General features: G+C 37.7%; 3 non-coding genes across 3 annotated transcripts; all 3 read right to left on the reverse strand.

Annotated features, from left to right (window-relative positions):
• Nucleotides 1–1,448: 1,448 nt before the first annotated feature.
• Nucleotides 1,449–1,521, reverse strand: TRNAK-UUU (transfer RNA lysine (anticodon UUU)). The gene has a single exon. It is a non-coding gene; the product is annotated as a tRNA-Lys (tRNA).
• Nucleotides 1,522–3,808: 2,287 nt separating this feature from the next.
• TRNAK-UUU (transfer RNA lysine (anticodon UUU)) lies at nucleotides 3,809–3,881 on the reverse strand. The gene has a single exon. It is a non-coding gene; the product is annotated as a tRNA-Lys (tRNA).
• Nucleotides 3,882–4,136: 255 nt separating this feature from the next.
• TRNAK-UUU (transfer RNA lysine (anticodon UUU)) lies at nucleotides 4,137–4,209 on the reverse strand. Its single transcript has one exon. It is a non-coding gene; the product is annotated as a tRNA-Lys (tRNA).
• Between the last annotated feature and the right edge of the window lie 8,508 nt (nucleotides 4,210–12,717).

Raw genomic sequence — 12,717 nt, forward strand, 5'->3', positions numbered from 1 at the left:
AACGCACAACAGTATTGTTTAAAAGGATCTCGCCCGAACAGGGACTTGAACCCTGGACCCTCAGATTAAAAGTCTGATGCTCTACCGACTGAGCTATCCAGGCTCTGATGTTCTCATTGTGCCATCCCAGAAAGTAATATTTTACTTGGAAAAGCTGTTTATTAAACGAACAACAGTATTGTTTAAAAGGATCTCGCCCGAATAGGGACTTGACCCCTGGACCCTCAGATTAAAAGTCTGATGCTTTACCGACTGAGCTATCCAGGCTCTGATGCTCTCATTGTGCCATCCCAGAAAGTAATATTTTACTTAGAAAAGCTGTTTATTAAACGCACAACAGTATTGTTTAAAAACATCTCGCCCGAACAGGGACTTGAACCCTGGACCCTCAGATTAAAAGTCTGATGCTGTACCGACTGAGCTATCCAGGCTCTGGTAGGAAAGTGATGCCAGTTTAGAAGGTTTTGCAAACTATAAAAAAGGGAAAATTTTAGTACGCAAAAATGGAAAAAGATCTGTGTTACTGAAAGTAGAAACTGAGAAGTTTGACTTGTAGGACCTCTTGACAAAACACAAATGATATGCCTCTAGGTTTACAGTGCAGATCATTAGATGCCATCAATATTAGCACCCTTCAAAAATGTCTTTCCATTCTAATAGATGAAGAAAATTGATTTGTTACTAGTCTAATTGAAATGCTGTGTGCCTCTCACAGTACGATGAATTTGAGTCTCTGATGAAATGTAGCCTTCCAGATTTAATTTTTAACTGTACTACTTGGCGATGATTTAATTACTGCCTAAAGATGTTAATGTCTGCCAATTAAAAAGAGATCAAGTAGAGTCCAATGTAAAATGAGGCCAAATGATAGTCTATTATGTGGATATTTGAAATGTGACAAATAATGTACAGACTTTTCTTGGCTCAAAACATATTCTCCCTAGCTCATGTGATGAGGCTAAAACGAACCTAAATACTGAAGGAAAGAAGAATTAAATAAAGTTTTGCAGTTGTAAAACATTTGTTTCTGGAGATTATTTCAGATGAAATGACATTTAGCCTCTGCATATTCAATAGTTTCTTTATCATTTTAATGAGTGAAGACAATGAAACCAATAGTCCATTTAAAATTTTCACTGGAATTTGCCAGCCTGTACAGATACTCAATGAACAATGAGTATATGAAGCAACAACAATTAAAAGATGCCTGCCTCAATGGGTGATTTTCCACTTTGCAAAGTTCTCCATTTCACAAAGAACAATCTGTTTTTAAAAAAATACTCACCTGAACCGGGATATGCCAAAGAAAATTTTCTTTGTTGAAAACGGAAAAATGTTTGTATTATTGATAGAATAAACAGAGAAGTTTAGCTTTTAGAGTCTCGTAATGAAATATTTTTTCTGCATCTGAGCTTATGCTGCAGATCAATAGATACCATAAACATACACGCCTGAACAGGGACTTGAACCCTGGACCCTCAGATTAAAAGTCTGATGCTCTACCGACTGAGCTATCCAGGCTCTGATGTTCTCATTGTGCCATCCCAGAAAGTAATATTTTACTTGGAAAAGCTGTTTATTAAACGCACAACAGTATTGTTTAAAAGGATCTCGCCCGAACAGGGACTTGAACCCTGGACCCTCAGATTAAAAGTCTGATGCTCTACCGACTGAGCTATCCAGGCTCTGATGTTCTCATTGTGCCATCCCAGAAAGTAATATTTTACTTGGAAAAGCTGTTTATTAAACGCACAACAGTATTGTTTAAAAGGATCTCGCCCGAACAGGGACTTGAACCCTGGACCCTCAGATTAAAAGTCTGATGCTCTACCGACTGAGCTATCCAGGCTCTGGTAGGAAAGTGATGCCAGTTTAGAAGGTTTTGCAAACTATAAAAAAGGGAAAATTTTAGTACGCAAAAATGGAAAAAGATCTGTGTTACTGAAAGTATAAACTGAGAAGTTTGACTTGTAGGACCTCTTGACAAAACACAAATGATATGCCTCTAGGTTTACTGTGCAGATCATTAGATGCCATCAATATTAGCACCCTTCAAAAATGTCTTTCCATTCTAATAGATGAAGAAAATTGATTTGTTACTAGTCTAATTGAAATGCTGTGTGCCTCTCACAGTACGATGAATTTGAGTCTCTGATGAAATGTAGCCTTCCAGATTTAATTTTTAACTGTACTACTTGGCGATGATTTAATTACTGCCTAAAGATGTTAATGTCTGCCAATTAAAAAGAGATCAAGTAGAGTCCAATGTAAAATGAGGCCAAATGATTGTCTATTATGTGGATATTTGAAATGTGACAAATAATGTACAGACTTTTCTTGGCTCAAAACATATTCTCCCTAGCTCATGTGATGAGGCTAAAACGAACCTAAATACTGAAGGAAAGAAGAATTAAATAAAGTTTTGCAGTTGTAAAACATTTGTTTCTAGGGATTATTTCAGATGAAATGACATTTAGACTCTGCATATTCAATAGTTTCTTTATCATTTTAATGAGTGAAGACAATGAAACCAATAGTCCATTTAAAATTTTCACTGGAAGTTGCCAGCCTGTACAGATACTCAATGAACAATGAGTATATGAAGCAACAACAATTAAAAGATGCCTGCCTCAATGGGTGATTTTCCACTTTGCAAAGTTCTCCATTTCACAAAGAACAATCTGTTTTTAAAAAGATACTCACCTGAACCGGGATATGCCAAAGAAAATTTTCTTTGTTGAAAACGGAAAAAGATTTGTATTATTGATATAATAAACAGAGAAGTTTAGCTTTTAGAGTCTCTTGATAAAATTGATTTGTTACTAGTCTAATTGAAATGCTGTGTGCCTCTCACAGTACGATGAATTTGAGTCTCTGATGAAATGTAGCCTTCCAGATTTAATTTTTAACTGTACTACTTGGCGATGATTTAATTACTGCCTAAAGATGTTAATGTCTGCCAATTGAAAAGAGATCAAGTAGAGTCCAATGTAAAATGAGGCCAAATGATTGTCTATTATGTGGATATTTGAAATGTGACAAATAATGTACAGACTTTTCTTGGCTCAAAACATATTCTCCCTAGCTCATGTGATGAGGCTAAAACGAACCTAAATACTGAAGGAAAGAAGAATTAAATAAAGTTTTGCAGTTGTAAAACATTTGTTTCTGGAGATTATTTCAGATGAAATGACATTTAGCCTCTGCATATTCAATAGTTTCTTTATCATTTTAATGAGTGAAGACAATGAAACCAATAGTCCATTTAAAATTTTCACTGGAATTTGCCAGCCTGTACAGTTACTCAATGAACAATGAGTATATGAAGGAAACAACAATTAAAAGATGCCTGCCTCAATGGGTGATTTTCCACTCTGCAAAGTTCTCCATTTCACAAAGAACAATCTTTTTTTTTAAAAAGATACTCACCTGAACCGGGATATGCCAAAGAAAATTTTCTTTGTTGAAAACGGAAAAAGATTTGTATTATTGATAGAATAAACAGAGAAGTTTAGCTTTTAGAGTCTCTTGATGAAATATTTTTTTCTGCATCTGAGCTTATGCTGCAGATCATTAGATACCATAAATATACATGCCCGAACAGGGACTTGAACCCTGGACCCTCAGATTAAAAGTCTGATGCTCTACCGACTGAGCTATCCAAAGAAAATTTTCTTTGTTGAAAACGGAAAAATGTTTGTATTATTGATAGAATAAACAGAGAAGTTTAGCTTTTAGAGTCTCGTAATGAAATATTTTTTCTGCATCTGAGCTTATGCTGCAGATCATTAGATACCATAAACATACACGCCTGAACAGGGACTTGAACCCTGGACCCTCAGATTAAAAGTCTGATGCTCTACCGACTGAGCTATCCAGGCTCTGATGTTCTCATTGTGCCATCCCAGAAAGTAATATTTTACTTGGAAAAGCTGTTTATTAAACGCACAACAGTATTGTTTAAAAGGATCTCGCCCGAACAGGGACTTGAACCCTGGACCCTCAGATTAAAAGTCTGATGCTCTACCGACTGAGCTATCCAGGCTCTGATGTTCTCATTGTGCCATCCCAGAAAGTAATATTTTACTTGGAAAAGCTGTTTATTAAACGAACAACAGTATTGTTTAAAAGGATCTCGCCCGAACAGGGACTTGAACCCTGGACCCTCAGATTAAAAGTCTGATGCTCTACCAACTGAGCTATCCAGGCTCTGATAGGAAAGTGATGCCAGTTTAGAAGGTTTTGCAAACTATAAAAAAGGGAAAATTTTAGTACGCAAAAATGGAAAAAGATCTGTGTTACTGAAAGTATAAACTGAGAAGTTTGACTTGTAGGACCTCTTGACAAAACACAAATGATATGCCTCTAGGTTTACAGTGCAGATCATTAGATGCCATCAATATTAGCACCCTTCAAAAATGTCTTTCCATTCTAATAGATGAAGAAAATTGATTTGTTACTAGTCTAATTGAAATGCTGTGTGCCTCTCACAGTACGATGAATTTGAGTCTCTGATGAAATGTAGCCTTCCAGATTTAATTTTTAACTGTACTACTTGGCGATGATTTAATTACTGCCTAAAGATGTTAATGTCTGCCAATTAAAAAGAGATCAAGTAGAGTCCAATGTAAAATGAGGCCAAATGATTGTCTATTATGTGGATATTTGAAATGTGACAAATAATGTACAGACTTTTCTTGGCTCAAAACATATTCTCCCTAGCTCATGTGATGAGGCTAAAACGAACCTAAATACTGAAGGAAAGAAGAATTAAATAAAGTTTTGCAGTTGTAAAACATTTGTTTCTGGAGATTATTTCAGATGAAATGACATTTAGCCTCTGCATATTCAATAGTTTCTTTATCATTTTAATGAGTGAAGACAATGAAACCAATAGTCCATTTAAAATTTTCACTGGAATTTGCCAGCCTGTACAGATACTCAATGAACAATGAGTATATGAAGCAACAACAATTAAAAGATGCCTGCCTCAATGGGTGATTTTCCACTTTGCAAAGTTCTCCATTTCACAAAGAACAATCTGTTTTTAAAAAGATACTCACCTGAACCGGGATATGCCAAAGAAAATTTTCTTTGTTGAAAACGGAAAAAGATTTGTATTATTGATAGAATAAACAGAGAAGTTTAGCTTTTAGAGTCTCTTGATGAAATATTTTTTTCTGCATCTTAACTTATGCTGCAGATCATTAGATACCATAAATATACACGCCGGAACAGGGACTTGAACCCTGGACCCTCAGATTAAAAGTCTGATGCTCTACCGACTGAGCTATCCAGGCTCTGATGTTCTCATTGTGCCATCCCAGAAAGTAATATTTTACTTGGAAAAGCTGTTTATTAAACGAACAACAGTATTGTTTAAAAGGATCTCGCCCGAACAGGGACTTGAACCCTGGACCCTCAGATTAAAAGTCTGATGCTCTACCGACTGAGCTATCCAGGCTCTGATAGGAAAGTGATGCCAGTTTAGAAGGTTTTGCAAACTATAAAAAAGGGAAAATTTTAGTACGCAAAAATGGAAAAAGATCTGTGTTACTGAAAGTAGAAACTGAGAAGTTTGACTTGTAGGACCTCTTGACAAAACACAAATGATATGCCTCTAGGTTTACAGTGCAGATCATTAGATGCCATCAATATTAGCACCCTTCAAAAATGTCTTTCCATTCTAATAGATGAAGAAAATTGATTTGTTACTAGTCTAATTGAAATGCTGTGTGCCTCTCACAGTACGATGAATTTGAGTCTCTGATGAAATGTAGCCTTCCAGATTTAATTTTTAACTGTACTACTTGGCGATGATTTAATTACTGCCTAAAGATGTTAATGTCTGCCAATTAAAAAGAGATCAAGTAGAGTCCAATGTAAAATGAGGCCAAATGATTGTCTATTATGTGGATATTTGAAATGTGACAAATAATGTACAGACTTTTCTTGGCTCAAAACATATTCTCCCTAGCTCATGTGATGAGGCTAAAACGAACCTAAATACTGAAGGAAAGAAGAATTAAATAAAGTTTTGCAGTTGTAAAACATTTGTTTCTGGAGATTATTTCAGATGAAATGACATTTAGCCTCTGCATATTCAATAGTTTCTTTATCATTTTAATGAGTGAAGACAATGAAACCAATAGTCCATTTAAAATTTTCACTGGAATTTGCCAGCCTGTACAGATACTCAATGAACAATGAGTATATGAAGCAACAACAATTAAAAGATGCCTGCCTCAATGGGTGATTTTCCACTTTGCAAAGTTCTCCATTTCACAAAGAACAATCTGTTTTTAAAAAGATACTCACCTGAACCAGGATATGCCAAAGAAAATTTTCTTTGTTGAAAACTGAAAAAGATTTGTATTATTGATAGAATAAACAGAGAAGTTTAGCTTTTAGAGTCTCTTGATGAAATATTTTTTTCTGCATCTTAACTTATGCTGCAGATCATTAGATACCATAAATATACACGCCGGAACAGGGACTTGAACCCTGGACCCTCAGATTAAAAGTCTGATGCTCTACCGACTGAGCTATCCAGGCTCTGATGTTCTCATTGTGCCATCCCAGAAAGTAATATTTTACTTGGAAAAGCTGTTTATTAAACGAACAACAGTATTGTTTAAAAGGATCTCGCCCGAACAGGGACTTGAACCCTGGACCCTCAGATTAAAAGTCTGATGCTCTACCGACTGAGATATCCAGGCTCTGATGTTCTCATTGTGCCATCCCAGAAAGTAATATTTTACTTGGAAAAGCTGTTTATTAAACGAACAACAGTATTGTTTAAAAGGATCTCGCCCGAACAGGGACTTGAACCCTGGACCCTCAGATTAAAAGTCTGATGCTCTACCGACTGAGCTATCCAGGCTCTGATGTTCTCATTGTGACATCCCAGAAAGTAATATTTTTCTTGGAAAAGTTGTTTATTAAACGCACAACAGTATTGTTTAAAAGGATCTCGCCCGAACAGGGACTTGAACCCTGGACCCTCAGATTAAAAGTCTGACGCTCTACCGACTGATCTATCCAGGATCTGGTAGGAAAGTGATGCCAGTTTAGAAGGTTTTGCAAACTATAAAAAAGGGAAAATTTTAGTACGCAAAAATGGAAAAAGATCTGTGTTACTGAAAGTATAAACTGAGAAGTTTGACTTGTAGGACCTCTTGACAAAACACAAATGATATGCCTCTAGGTTTACAGTGCAGATCATTAGATGCCATCAATATTAGCACCCTTCAAAAATGTCTTTCCATTCTAATAGATGGAGAAAATTGATTTGTTACTAGTCTAATTGAAATGCTGTGTGCCTCTCACAGTACGATGAATTTGAGTCTCTGATGAAATGTAGCCTTCCAGATTTAATTTTTAACTGTACTACTTGGCGATGATTTAATTACTGCCTAAAGATGTTAATGTCTGCCAATTAAAAAGAGATCAAGTAGAGTCCAATGTAAAATGAGGCCAAATGATTGTCTATTATGTGGATATTTGAAATGTGACAAATAATGTACAGACTTTTCTTGGCTCAAAACATATTCTCCCTAGCTCATGTGATGAGGCTAAAACGAACCTAAATACTGAAGGAAAGAAGAATTAAATAAAGTTTTGCAGTTGTAAAACATTTGTTTCTGGAGATTATTTCAGATGAAATGACATTTAGCCTCTGCATATTCAATAGTTTCTTTATCATTTTAATGAGTGAAGACAATGAAACCAATAGTCCATTTAAAATTTTCACTGGAATTTGCCAGCCTGTACAGATACTCAATGAACAATGAGTATATGAAGCAACAACAATTAAAAGATGCCTGCCTCAATGGGTGATTTTCCACTTTGCAAAGTTCTCCATTTCACAAAGAACAATCTGTTTTTAAAAAGATACTCACCTGAACCGGGATATGCCAAAGAAAATTTTCTTTGTTGAAAACGGAAAAAGATTTGTATTATTGATAGAATAAACAAAGAAGTTTAGATTTTAGAGTCTCTTGATGAAATATTTTTTTCTGCATCTTAACTTATGCTGCAGATCATTAGATACCATAAATATACACGCCCGAACAGGGACTTGAACCCTGGACCCTCAGATTAAAAGTCTGATACTCTACCGACTGAGCTATCCAGGCTCTGATGTTCTCATTGTGCCATCCCAGAAAGTAATATTTTACTTGGAAAAGCTGTTTATTAAACGAACAACAGTATTGTTTAAAAGGATCTCGCCCGAACAGGGACTTGAACCCTGGACCCTCAGATTAAAAGTCTGATGCTCTACCGACTGAGCTATCCAGGCTCTGATGTTCTCATTGTGCCATCCCAGAAAGTAATATTTTACTTGGAAAAGCTGTTTATTAAACGCACAACAGTATTGTTTAAAAGGATCTCGCCCGAACAGGGACTTGAACCCTGGACCCTCAGATTAAAAGTCTGATGCTCTACCGACTGAGCTATCCAGGCTCTGATGCTCTCATTGTGCCATCCCAGAAAGTAATATTTTACTTAGAAAAGCTGTTTATTAAACGCACAACAGTATTGTTTAAAAAGATCTCGCCCGAACAGGGACTTGAACCCTGGACAGTCAGATTAAAAGTCTGATGCTCTACCGACTGAGCTATCCAGGCTCTTATGTTCTCATTGTGCCATCCCAGAAAGTAATATTTTACTTGGAAAAGCTGTTTATTAAACGCACAACAGTATTGTTTAAAAGGATCTCGCCCGAACAGAGACTTGAACCCTGGACCCTCAGACTAAATGTCTGATGCTCTACCGACTGAGCTATCCAGGCTCTGATGCTCTCATTGTGCCATCCCAGAAAGTAATATTTTACTTAGAAAAGCTGTTTATTAAACGCACAACAGTATTGTTCAAAAAGATCTCGCCCGAACAGGGACTTGAACCATGGACCCTCAGATTAAAAGTCTGATGCTCTACCGACTGAGCTATCCAGGCTCTGATAGGAAAGTGATGCCAGTTTAGAAGGTTTTGCAAACTATAAAAAAGGGAAAATTTTAGTACGCAAAAATGGAAAAAGATCTGTGTTACTGAAAGTATAAACTGAGAAGTTTGACTTGTAGGACCTCTTGACAAAACACAAATGATATGCCTCTAGGTTTACAGTGCAGATCATTAGATGCCATCAATATTAGCACCCTTCAAAAATGTCTTTCCATTCTAATAGATGAAGAAAATTGATTTGTTACTAGTCTAATTGAAATGCTGTGTGCTTCTCACAGTACGATGAATTTGAGTCTCTGATGAAATGTAGCCTTCCAGATTTAATTTTTAACTGTACTACTTGGCGATGATTTAATTACTGCCTAAAGATGTTAATGTCTGCCAATTCAAAAGAGATCAAGTAGAGTCCAATGTAAAATGAGGCCAAATGATTGTCTATTATGTGGATATTTGAAATGTGACAAAAAATGTAAAGACTTTTCTTTGCTCAAAACATATTCTCCCTAGCTCATGTGATGAGGCTAAAACGAACCTAAATACTGAAGGAAAGAAGAATTAAATAAAGTTTTGCAGTTGTAAAACATTTGTTTCTGGAGATTATTTCAGATGAAATGACATTTAGACTCTGCATATTCAATAGTTTCTTGATCATTTTAATGAGTGAAGACAATGAAACCAATAGTCCATTTAAAATTTTCACTGGAATTTGCCAGCCTGTACAGATACTCAATGAACAATGAGTATATGAAGCAACAACAATTAAAAGATGCCTGCCTCAATGGGTGATTTTCCACTTTGCAAAGTTCTCCATTTCACAAAGAACAATCTGTTTTTAAAAAGATACTCACCTGAACCGGGATATGCCAAAGAAAATTTTCTTTGTTGAAAACGGAAAAAGATTTGTATTATTGATAGAATAAACAGAGAAGTTTAGCTTTTAGAGTCTCTTGATGAAATATTTTTTTCTGCATCTGAGCTTATGCTGCAGATCATTAGATACCATAAATATAAACGCCCCAACAGGGACTTGAACCCTGGACCCTCAGATTAAAAGTCTGATGCTCTACCGACTGAGCTATCCAGGCTCTGATGATCTCATTGTGCCATCCCAGAAAGTAATATTTTACCTGGAAAAGCTGTTTAATAAACAACAGTATTGTTTAAAAGGATCTCGCCCAAACAGGGACTTGAACCCTGGACCCTCAGATTAAAAGTCTGATGCTCTACCGACTGAGCTATCCAGGCTTTGGTAGGAAAGTGCTGCCAGTTTAGAAGGTTCTGCAAACTATAAAAAAGGGAAAATTTTAGTACGCAAAAATGGAAAAAGATCTGTGTTACTGAAAGTATAAACTGAGAAGTTTGACTTGTAGGACCTCTTGACAAAACACAGATGATATGCCCCTAGGTTTACAGTGCAGATCATTAGATGCCATCAATAGTAGCACCCTTCAAAAATGTCTTTCCATTCTATTAGATGAAGAAAATTGATTTGTTACTAGTCTAATTGAAATGCTGTGTGCCTCTCACAGTACGATGAATTTGAGTCTCTGATGAAATGTAGCCTTCCAGATTTAATTTTTAACTGTACTACTTGGCAACCCTGGGCATGGCAGGGGGCTTAAGGGCGCCTGGCCCCGCCCACTTCCGCTTTGGGGGCCAGCAACAGTTGCCAGGGCAACCCTGGGCATGGCAGGGGGCTTAAGGGCGCCAGGCCCCGCCCAATTCCGCTTTGTGGGCCAGCAACAGTTGCCAGGGCAACCCAGGGCATGGCAGTGGGCTTAAGGGCGCCTGTACCCGCCCACTTCCGCTTTGGGGGCCAGCAACAGTTGCCACGGCAACCCTGGGCATGGCAGGGGGCTTAAGGGCGCCTGGACCCGCCCACTTCCACTTTGGGGGCCAGCAACAGTTGCCAGGGCAACCCTGGGCATGGCAGGGGGCTTGAGGGCGCCAGGCCCCGCCCACTTCCGCTTTGGGGGCCTTTAAAAAGAGATCAAGTAGAGTCCAATGTAAAATGAGGCCAAATGATTGTCCATTATGTGGATATTTGAAATGTGACAAATAATGTACAGACTTTTCTTGGCTCAAAACATATTCTCCCTAGCTCATGTGATGAGGCTAAAACGAACCTAAATACTGAAGGAAAGAAGAATTAAATAAAGTTTTGCAGTTGTAAAACATTTGTTTCTGGAGATTATTTCAGATGAAATGACATTTAGCCTCTGCATATTCAATAGTTTCTTTATCATTTTAATGAGTGAAGACAATGAAACCAATAGTCCATTTAAAATTTTCACAGGAATTTGCCAGCCTGTACAGATACTCAATGAACAATGAGTATATGAAGCAACAACAATTAAAAGATGCCTGCCTCAATGGGTGATTTTCCACTTTGCAAAGTTCTCCATTTCACAAAGAACAATCTGTTTTTAAAAAGATACTCGCCTGAACCGGGATATGCCAAAGAAAATTTTCTTTGTTGAAAACGGGAAAAGATTTGTATTATTGATAGAATAAACAGAGAAGTTTAGCTTTTAGAGTCTCTTGATGAAATATTTTTTCTGCATCTGAGCTTATGCTGCAGATCATTAGATACCATAAATATACACGCCTGAACAGCGACTTGAACCCTTGACCCTCAGATTAAATGTCTGATGCTCTACCGACTGAGCTATCCAGGCTCTGATGTTCTCATTGTGCCATCCCAGAAAGCAATATTTTACTTGGAAAAGCTGTTTATTAAACGCACAACAGTATTGTTTAAAAGGATTTCGCCCGAACTGGGACTTGAACCCTGGACCCTCAGATTAAAAGTCTGATGCTCTACCGACTGGTTAGGAAAGAAAAACAGTTTGTATCCCTATTGCACACTGAATGAGAAATATACATATAATAATCAGACAATACAGAGATCTTGGTTGCATATATCTGCAGATATAGGGTTAAGCCCCCAGGCCGTACGTCAAGGCGTCTCTGTCACTGGGGGTCCCTAACACTGGGTATGGGTCTGGGGTGTGGGCCCCCAACATGCCGACACAGGCTGACTACTCCAGGGCAGCACACAAATGAAAGTTAGTAGGTGTTAAATAAGAAGCACATAAGTGCTATGTAGGGAGGTGAAGGTGTGATTAAAATAATACATACAATAGGGAAAAAACATAAATGTTAATAAAGTGTTAGGGTGTGCTACCCTGGAGCAGACCAGCCATACCAACAAAGGGGGAATCACACTCCCAAACCCATCCCATGGCCTTACACTGGGCTATTAGGCCCATAAATTTGTTATTGTGCATTTGTACATAGCACTTATGTGCTTCTTATTTAACACCTACTAACTTTCATTTGTGTGCTGCCCTGGAGTAGTCAGCCTGTGTCGGCATGTTGGGGGCCCACACCCCAGACCCATACCCAGTGTTAGGGACCCCCAGTGACAGAGACGCCTTGACGTACGGCCTGGGGGCTTAACCCTATATCTGCAGATATATGCAACCAAGATCTCTGTATTGTCTGATTATTATATGTATATTTCTCATTCAGTGTGCAATAGGGATACAAACTGTTTTTCTTTCCTAACCAGATTTACCCCTCCCTGTTGGCACCTGAATGACAGACCTCTGATTGAGCAGCTTACCAATAAAAGTGTTGTGCAGTTGAGAGGCATAGATGGGTCAGCAATAGGAGGGATTGCTGACACCTGAGTGCCATTGGAGAAGCCAGGGGTATCTCCAGGTAAGCTGGCTCTCAGATGTTGTAAGC

Source organism: Crinia signifera, chromosome 1, assembly GCF_055691185.1.
Source record: "Crinia signifera chromosome 1, ASM5569118v1, whole genome shotgun sequence".
NCBI classification, from domain to species: domain Eukaryota; kingdom Metazoa; phylum Chordata; class Amphibia; order Anura; family Myobatrachidae; genus Crinia; species Crinia signifera.